Source organism: Mus caroli, unplaced genomic scaffold (assembly GCF_978045245.1).
Source record: "Mus caroli unplaced genomic scaffold, Mus_caroli_1 scaffold_1, whole genome shotgun sequence".
In the NCBI taxonomy this organism is placed as follows: Eukaryota; Metazoa; Chordata; class Mammalia; order Rodentia; family Muridae; genus Mus; species Mus caroli.
The window spans coordinates 78612663-78620183 of NW_028227256.1; the positions used below are offsets into that span (position 1 = coordinate 78612663).

Sequence of the window (7521 nt, forward strand, 5' to 3'; positions counted from 1 at the left end):
ACTTTAGTGTGTTTGGGGAGTTTGCATCATAAAATATGCCAGGCATTCACTTGCAAGGAAGATGCTAAAGAGAATGATGAAGTGGGTGGATATAACAAGCAGAGTGAGCTGGTTTTGACTGTGGGTACAATGACCCAGGATGACTTTCAAGAGAATGGTATCTTTTTAAATGAGGTCCCAAAGAAAGGGTTTAAATGTCTCACTGCACAGCCCATGCTGTTTACTACCGTATTACTCTAATACATAACCATTTATGACAATAGAAATTTCCATAAGACACTGTTAATCCTTTATAAGAATCTATTGCAGACACATCACTGTAAAGATCATTAAGTAGAAAAAATGCTAATAGCTCTAAATTCAGACTGAATTTCATTACAAAGGCATCAAGGATAACTGGAAAAGCCATTTGTACTTGTTTTGTATACATTTTATGGCTGATAAGACTTTGCCTTACTGCAAATAATCTTAGTTCAGAAAATGCCATTATTAATGGCAATTAGAGAAATATTGTTGGAGAATAGATTCAAAAGGATTAATACATTAACACATGCCATTTATATTGTGACAATTATATGCTGAGAAATAGTTGATTGATAGATGTCTTGTTTGGGTGTATTGCTGTGGAGAGACACCATGACCAAGGCAACTCTTTCTTTTTTAAATGGAGAACTCAATTTATTTTTCTTAATTCTGTTCTTATAAATATATTCATGAAGACCAAAAGAGGGAAGGAAGGTTGAGCTAGTGATGAAATGGGAGAAAAGGAGGGCGGGGCCTCTCAATTCTACTCAGCCAAAAATATGAAAGAAATTAATTTCATGTTGGGAGAAGAGATTTTAAAAAATGATAGAAGATGGGAAGAAGGAGGAAACAGAAGGAGAACAACCAGGGAAAAGGGGAACCCATGACAAGGGAGTGCCATGGAAAGGAGTCCCATGCCGGTGTGAGAATTCCTCTTCAGCCATAATGTGGTAGGCTCTGACCCAGTCATCCGCCTTGGCTCCCTGTGCTTGGCCCTTGTTTTTCCTTGCCAGGCCCTCCCCTCCACAAGCTATTGAAAGGTAGCTCGCTCCATGATCCTCAGGTCCTAGTTCTTTTCAACCACTTAAAGTTTGAAGCGACTCACAGAGTTGTTGAGGTGAAGGGAGGCGTTCTGGGTGGCCAGGAGTCTGGGGGAACACAGCCACTATAGTGTGCAAGGCAGCGAGGTCTGAGTGGCAGCCATTCTCAGCAGTCCCACTGTTGACAGTCCCCCCCCCCGACCTCCCCCCTCCCTACACCTGCACCAGGCAGCCTGGAGCATCCTTAAGCCACTTTGGCATGTCTTGGCAACAGACAAGGTAAGCTGGATGAAGAGTTTGTCTGCCTCCATACAGGTGATTCCTTCAGGGAGATCGGTCACCTCCAGCATCCTTCCCAGCACATCTGTCCCCAAGTCAGTGGAGGCAGATTTGAGTGCTTGTCTCTTGCCTCAGTTTCTGTGCTTCAATCCACTCTGGTGCACCGTGTAAGTTGACTGGCCATGGAGCAAGGGAGGGCAAATGGACAGACTGTATCGCAATGGCTGACCCAATGGGGAATAGCACCCATCACCCTGTGCAGGACCTCCAGGCTTGGGGGTGGGGGGTGATGGTGTGAGGACAGGCAGGGGCCTGAGTCCAGTGCAGTCGTTGCAGAGACTCGGACGGTAGAGGGTGCTGGAGACTGGGTAGATGTGAAGGGGCTGCTGCCCATGTGTGCTTTGGCCTGAGGATTACCATCAGGTCTCCGAGCTTCTGACCATGCTGGTCCACTGTAGTATTTGCAGTGACTCCCCTGGACCATGGATGGATTCTGAGGGGCGTGGGGTACGTTAGGGACATTCAGTTGCATGACCACTACACCTGGTCCAGAAGGTGACAGTCCTGAGTCCTGCTGTGGCATCTGTGGTGGGCTGCAGGGAGAGGGATGCTGAGCCATCTGGTACTGCTCAGAGACAGGAGGCTGTGGAAACCCCACAGAAGGGCTCGTCCAGTTCTGCTGAGCTGTCAGGATCATGCTGTACTTCATAGGCACACTGCCTGCTAGGAGGCCTCCTTGTACAGACGGGCTGGCAGAGATCAGCATGGGCTGCTGGAAAGGTGGCTGGACCACATTTTGTGAGTCACTGGCCACTGGGACTCAGTAAGAAGGCAGTGGAGTGTACTGAACCACAAGGTCTTGCCTCTGGCCTCCCATGCTGCTTCTCTGCTTGCTGAGTAAGCCCCGGTTCTGAGGCTGCGGGACCCCAAGCATGCCTCAGTAAACCGTCTGCTGCTGGTTAGACATCATGGATTGTAAGCTAGGCTGCTGGGACGCTTGAGAAAGCTGTTGACCACGTTAGGGGCTGTAGGCCATCGGGTGAGACAGAGGTCGACATTGCTGGTTGGAATGAGGATACTGTCCAGGAGGGTAGTAAGAATCCTGGAACTGTTGAGGGGACTGCATGCAGCCTTGGGGTGGCTGGACTTGCTGGGTAGTTGAAGCATGGCTAGAAATGGAAAAGCTGAAAGTAGTGAGGGGCTTTCCTGAAGAAGCCATGATGAAACTAGCTTGCTGAGGATGCTGGGAGATAAGTGGGGGCTGGAACAACACTGAGGATGGGTCAGCTGCTTCTGTAGAACCTTGGCTGCGAAGGCTCATTTGTCCAAAGGAGCTACTGAGGTCTTCTGCCTGTGAAATCATGTGATTATTCAAGGGTGGCTGTTGTTGAGGAGTGGGTGAGAGAGCAGGAACTTGTTGTTGTTGTTGTTGCTGCTGCTGCTGCTGCTGCTGCTGCTGCTGCTGCTGCTGCTGCTGCTGCTGCTGGGCAGTACAAGGAAGAAGGCCCCGGACAGACTGGGGTGAGGTGACCTTGTTGCACATTTCTGGGGTGCCTAGTGCCATGCCTGGTGTGGAAAGCCTGCCTGCACTGACGCCTTTACTGCTGCCAATGTTGTCCCCTCAGCTGCTGAGTTTGGTGACAGAACCATAGGAGTCTGTGCTGTTCTAAGGCCATGGTTCGCTGTCTGTGTTGCTCTGTTGGCTGCTTGAGGTGCAGCTCAGCCCTTCCTGGTTTCCCCTGATGTCATTTAGATATCCATTCTGGCCCGCTTCTGGGGCAAATTCTCTCTCTCAGACCCTTTGATATTCCTCCTCTCTCTCTTCTATTGACTTGCTCCTCCTTTCATCCTGCAATGGAGCACTCATCTGGTTATCTTCTCAGTCTATACTGGCATCATCTCTCTTGAGAATGAATCTCTGTTGAAATTCTGTGTTCTTCTCATCTTTTATATGTTCTGAGAACCCTTGTTCGGGGATTCCCCGTGTTGGTGGTTTTGTTGATGATGACAGCTTTCCCTGTTTGATCAACATTGTGGTTCATCCCCAAATAGGCAGCCTCCCGGTGTATAGCATCCGGTGGTATGATGTCATCTGAGGGAACTTCTTGAACTGGTTATTGTCACCGATGAAGTCCAGAATCTCTTGCTCTAACTTTAGCTGCAGCATTCTGTCCCTTGGGTTCTTTTTCAGTGCATCTGCATGAAATTCATGCAGCTCTATTCCAGTGGAGTTGGTATATTCTTCTGTGGAATCCCTGGATAGCATCTTCCTCAGGACCTTTTCTTTGACTTTGTCCTTGTCTTCCTTTTCAAAGACATCTTTTGTGAACTTTTCCTCCTCCTTGTGAGAGGGGCAGCTGATGCGCAGTTGAATTATATTGTGGGCGTCTAGGACCCATTGACAAATGGAGTGGAAGATTCTGCACATACTGCCAGACTGCACACCAACTTGAGCTTGGAATTTGACTTGGCTCTTTTTCTGGCATGGCCATGACTGGATGTCCGTCTCTGTGTCTCCTGACGAAGACCATTCTATTAATCCTCCTTCTCGACTTCTTCCTTACTTGGAGTTTAGGATATAAATTTATTTTTTGTGTGCAAATTCTTCCACCAGTTTTTTTCTGATTCTTTCCTTATTTCCAGAGTCTCCTGAGAAGTGTTATTGTTAGACATACAGCACAGTACAGCAGCTTCTATGGGTTTAGATTCAGAGGTTCAGTCCATTATCATTGGGGCAAGAGCATGGACACATCCAGACAGGCGTGGTGCAGGAGGAGCTGAGAGTTCTACGTCTTCATCTGAAGGCTGCTAGTGGAAGACTGACCAAGGCAACTCTTATAAGCATTCTACATCTTGATCTGCAGGCAATAAAGAGGGACTGTGGGCCACTCTGGGTGACCACATCCAACTTCTTGGATTTAACAACCTTGACTTGAAAATCACCATAGAAAAATTCATCTGAGCTCAGACTTCTATTCAGTGATTATTGCTGCTTTGGAATCTGATGGTTACCTAATGTACTTTTTGTTCTTGGTTCTACCTTCTTGTTCCTCTCTGCATCCCCTATCCCCTGTCCCCACTTGTACCTTTCTATCACCAATATTCCTCTTTCTACTTTCTTATCATGCATGTTCTATTAACTGCCACACCCCTTTTAAACTCTTTTCCCCCTTCATGGGTTCCTTTCAATTCTTCTAAACTCCTACACATATTCATTCTATATATTTAATTTCCCCTTCTAAGAGGATTCCATGTCCCCAGTCTTCATTCAATCCTTACTTTGCCCTTCTACCTCTAGGCTGCAACAGCTACATCTTCAGTTCTTCAATATCAGGTTTGTGCTTTGTTTTAGTTAAACATAATTAAGCTATGTATTTAATTAGACATATATTTAGAAGTTTATAAGAACTGTTCTAAAGTGTTTCTATTATGGTAATTATCCAGAGTGGTTACCATAGAGCCCAACAGGTCTGATATCCCAATCCTCCTACTCAGAAAAAGATGATACTTAGAGAAGACAGAAAGCATCCACAATATTTTCTTCTCTTTGGATCACTTTCCTGATTCTCATGTTTCATTTAGTGACCTCATAATTTCATCTCTGACATCAACTCCAATACAAACACATGCGTGCACACACACACACACACACACACACACACACAAACACACCACCACCACTACCACATATCCCTTGCTGTCATACTGTTGCTACATTGCTCTTTAAGCTTCCCATTGTCCTATCATCCAGAGAGTCCATTATCTTCTTATTTATCAAACCCCTTATTTTTCTCAGTCTTCTCCTGTGTATTATTACTGTGCACCCTTGCTTATTTACTGAAGAAGACAGTAAAGATGATAGCATCTTTGATATTCTGCCTTTCTTTACCAACCAATGCTGTCATCTTTTATTGTTTTAGTCTATAAATAATGCTTTGACATTATTTTCTAAACTTCATTTAATTTATTTGAAATCTGTTGTTCAGTTTCTAATGTTTCATATTCTTTTTTCACATTCACAGCTGACTCTTAGTTTATCACTGTACCTTGAATAGGACAACTACTGGAGGTAATTTGTTTTCTACTCTTTGATATATGAATGTTGATTTTATGATTTGTCATAGCTTTCATTTTAATAAAGCTGTTATCTCTCAGAGACCTCAAAAGTTGTTAGTTGGTTGTTCTTATGCAAGAATTTAGGCACAGATAGAAAAATCTGAGACCAATGAATGCTTGAGCAGGGATTATTTTAAAATGTTTTTTGTTTTACAATGATTGGCAATGAACCAGCCATGAGGCTAAGCCACATCTAAAATCGATAGCCCCGCACTTACCCCAAGGCATATTTCTCTGGTTATAATAGATTCTTGTAAAGTATCGTCAAGTTCTTCTGCCTCTACAGCAGGAATCAGCTGGGAGAAAAGGACCATGAACTTCTTCTACTTTTACCCATACGTGGTACTTCTATCCACCACACTTGCTTTTCTCTTTAAATATGTTCAATAACTACATGCCTCATTTTAAACTTCTTTGTAGGCAAAGTAAACTAAAAAAATAGACCAAAAAATGCACGTTTATGGTCAGAGTCCTGTGTTCTTAACCAGCAAGTTTTCTGTCACCCATTCTAAATCCATACTTAAGATTTTAAAATCTCTACCACCCTTAAAGCTCCTGCAAACTGTTTTATTTTCCATTCTGCCTGTGATGTCTTGTTGCCCTTCTGAAGACTTCATGCAGTTCTTTACCTCATTATATCATTCGAGCAGTGACATCCCTTTCCTCTATAACATCTGCATGTTTAATCTATCTCCATTGTTCTAAAAAAATCACTATACATTTTCGGTGCAATTCCTAGTTTAAATGTCATACTCTTTAATGATGATAGGCATTGTAGGGAATAATACCTTTCTGGAGGAATTATATCAAAAACTTTTATTCAGTAAATTAAACTTAGTAAAGATCACAATGACCACGTATTGGGTACTGACTTTCATATTTCAGATGTACCCACTAATTTGACCTTGAAGTCATCTTGTAAGGTTACAAGTGAGAAATGAAGAAGTTAACGGTGAAGCTGAGTTACAAAACTGGCCAGTCTGGTACCAGATCCAAAACTCAGGTCTTTACTATAAATTAATGAATCATAGAGGAGACATATTCTCTTTCTCTCTCTCTCTCTCTCTCTCTCTCTCTCTCTCTCTCTCTCTCTCTCTCTCTCTCTCCCCCTCGCCCCCCCCCTCTCTCTCACACACACACACACACACACACACACACACACTGCCTCCTAAATTTGTATCTACCATTGTTTATGTTTTAATTTACTGGCTTTTTTTCTCTTCTAAATTTGTAAATAATGGAATGTTATAGGTTTTAGGAATAATGTTTGTGTTTTCATCTTTGTATATATGATGCTTGTAACTGTGATGTAATGTGGTGTGTGTGTGTAAGTACGATGGGTGTGCATATGAGTCCAAGTTTATGTGAGATGGCATATATATCGATATCAGAAGACAACGTTGGTTCTCACCTCCCTGCTTCTTTGAGGCAATGTCTCGTGGTTGATCACCTCTGTATACACCAGGATTGCTGTCTCACAAACTTTCCAGGATTTGCTAATCAGATCTCACCATAGGAGGGCTGGAATTATAACTACAAACCACAGCTCCCAGCTATGTGTGGGTTTAGAGATTCAAAGGAAGGTACTCATTCTTATGAGGCAAGCCAGTTTACCCACAGAGCCAGCTCTGCAGCACCTCAAATAAGATTTTCCTAGAACTCTCTTCAAATCTTCAAATTTTCAAATACTCCTGACTTTCTAATGTAATCTACTCCTGAACTTTAGACATCTTCAGCGACTGGGGGGAGGAGGGGGGCTGCCTGAGCCTACCAGCTAGCCTTCATCTTTGGCAATCTTAGAACTTTTTTTAATATTAGCTCACTTACATCCAGAATGATTGCTTAAAGCTGAAGATGTTGCTGGCCTTTGTTGTGGATAGCCATGATGCTGTTGTATTTTGATGTTAGTTCTGCTTTCCCAAGAAGGGCTACCTAGGATAAGGAGTGAATAAAGTACTGGGAACTTCACATGACCCTTCTAATGAATAAAGATTTCAAGGGGCAATCACTGAGTGAGTAGGCAGGACTTCTGGGTCGAATGGAGGGATGGCAGAGGCAGAAG

The 7521-nt window shown here is 43.6% G+C and overlaps 1 pseudogene; it reads right to left on the reverse strand.

The window, feature by feature from the left end:
* Positions 1–1054: 1054 nt before the first annotated feature.
* LOC110302097 (R3H domain-containing protein 2 pseudogene) lies at positions 1055–4016 on the reverse strand (annotated as a pseudogene).
* Positions 4017–7521: the final 3505 nt, after the last annotated feature.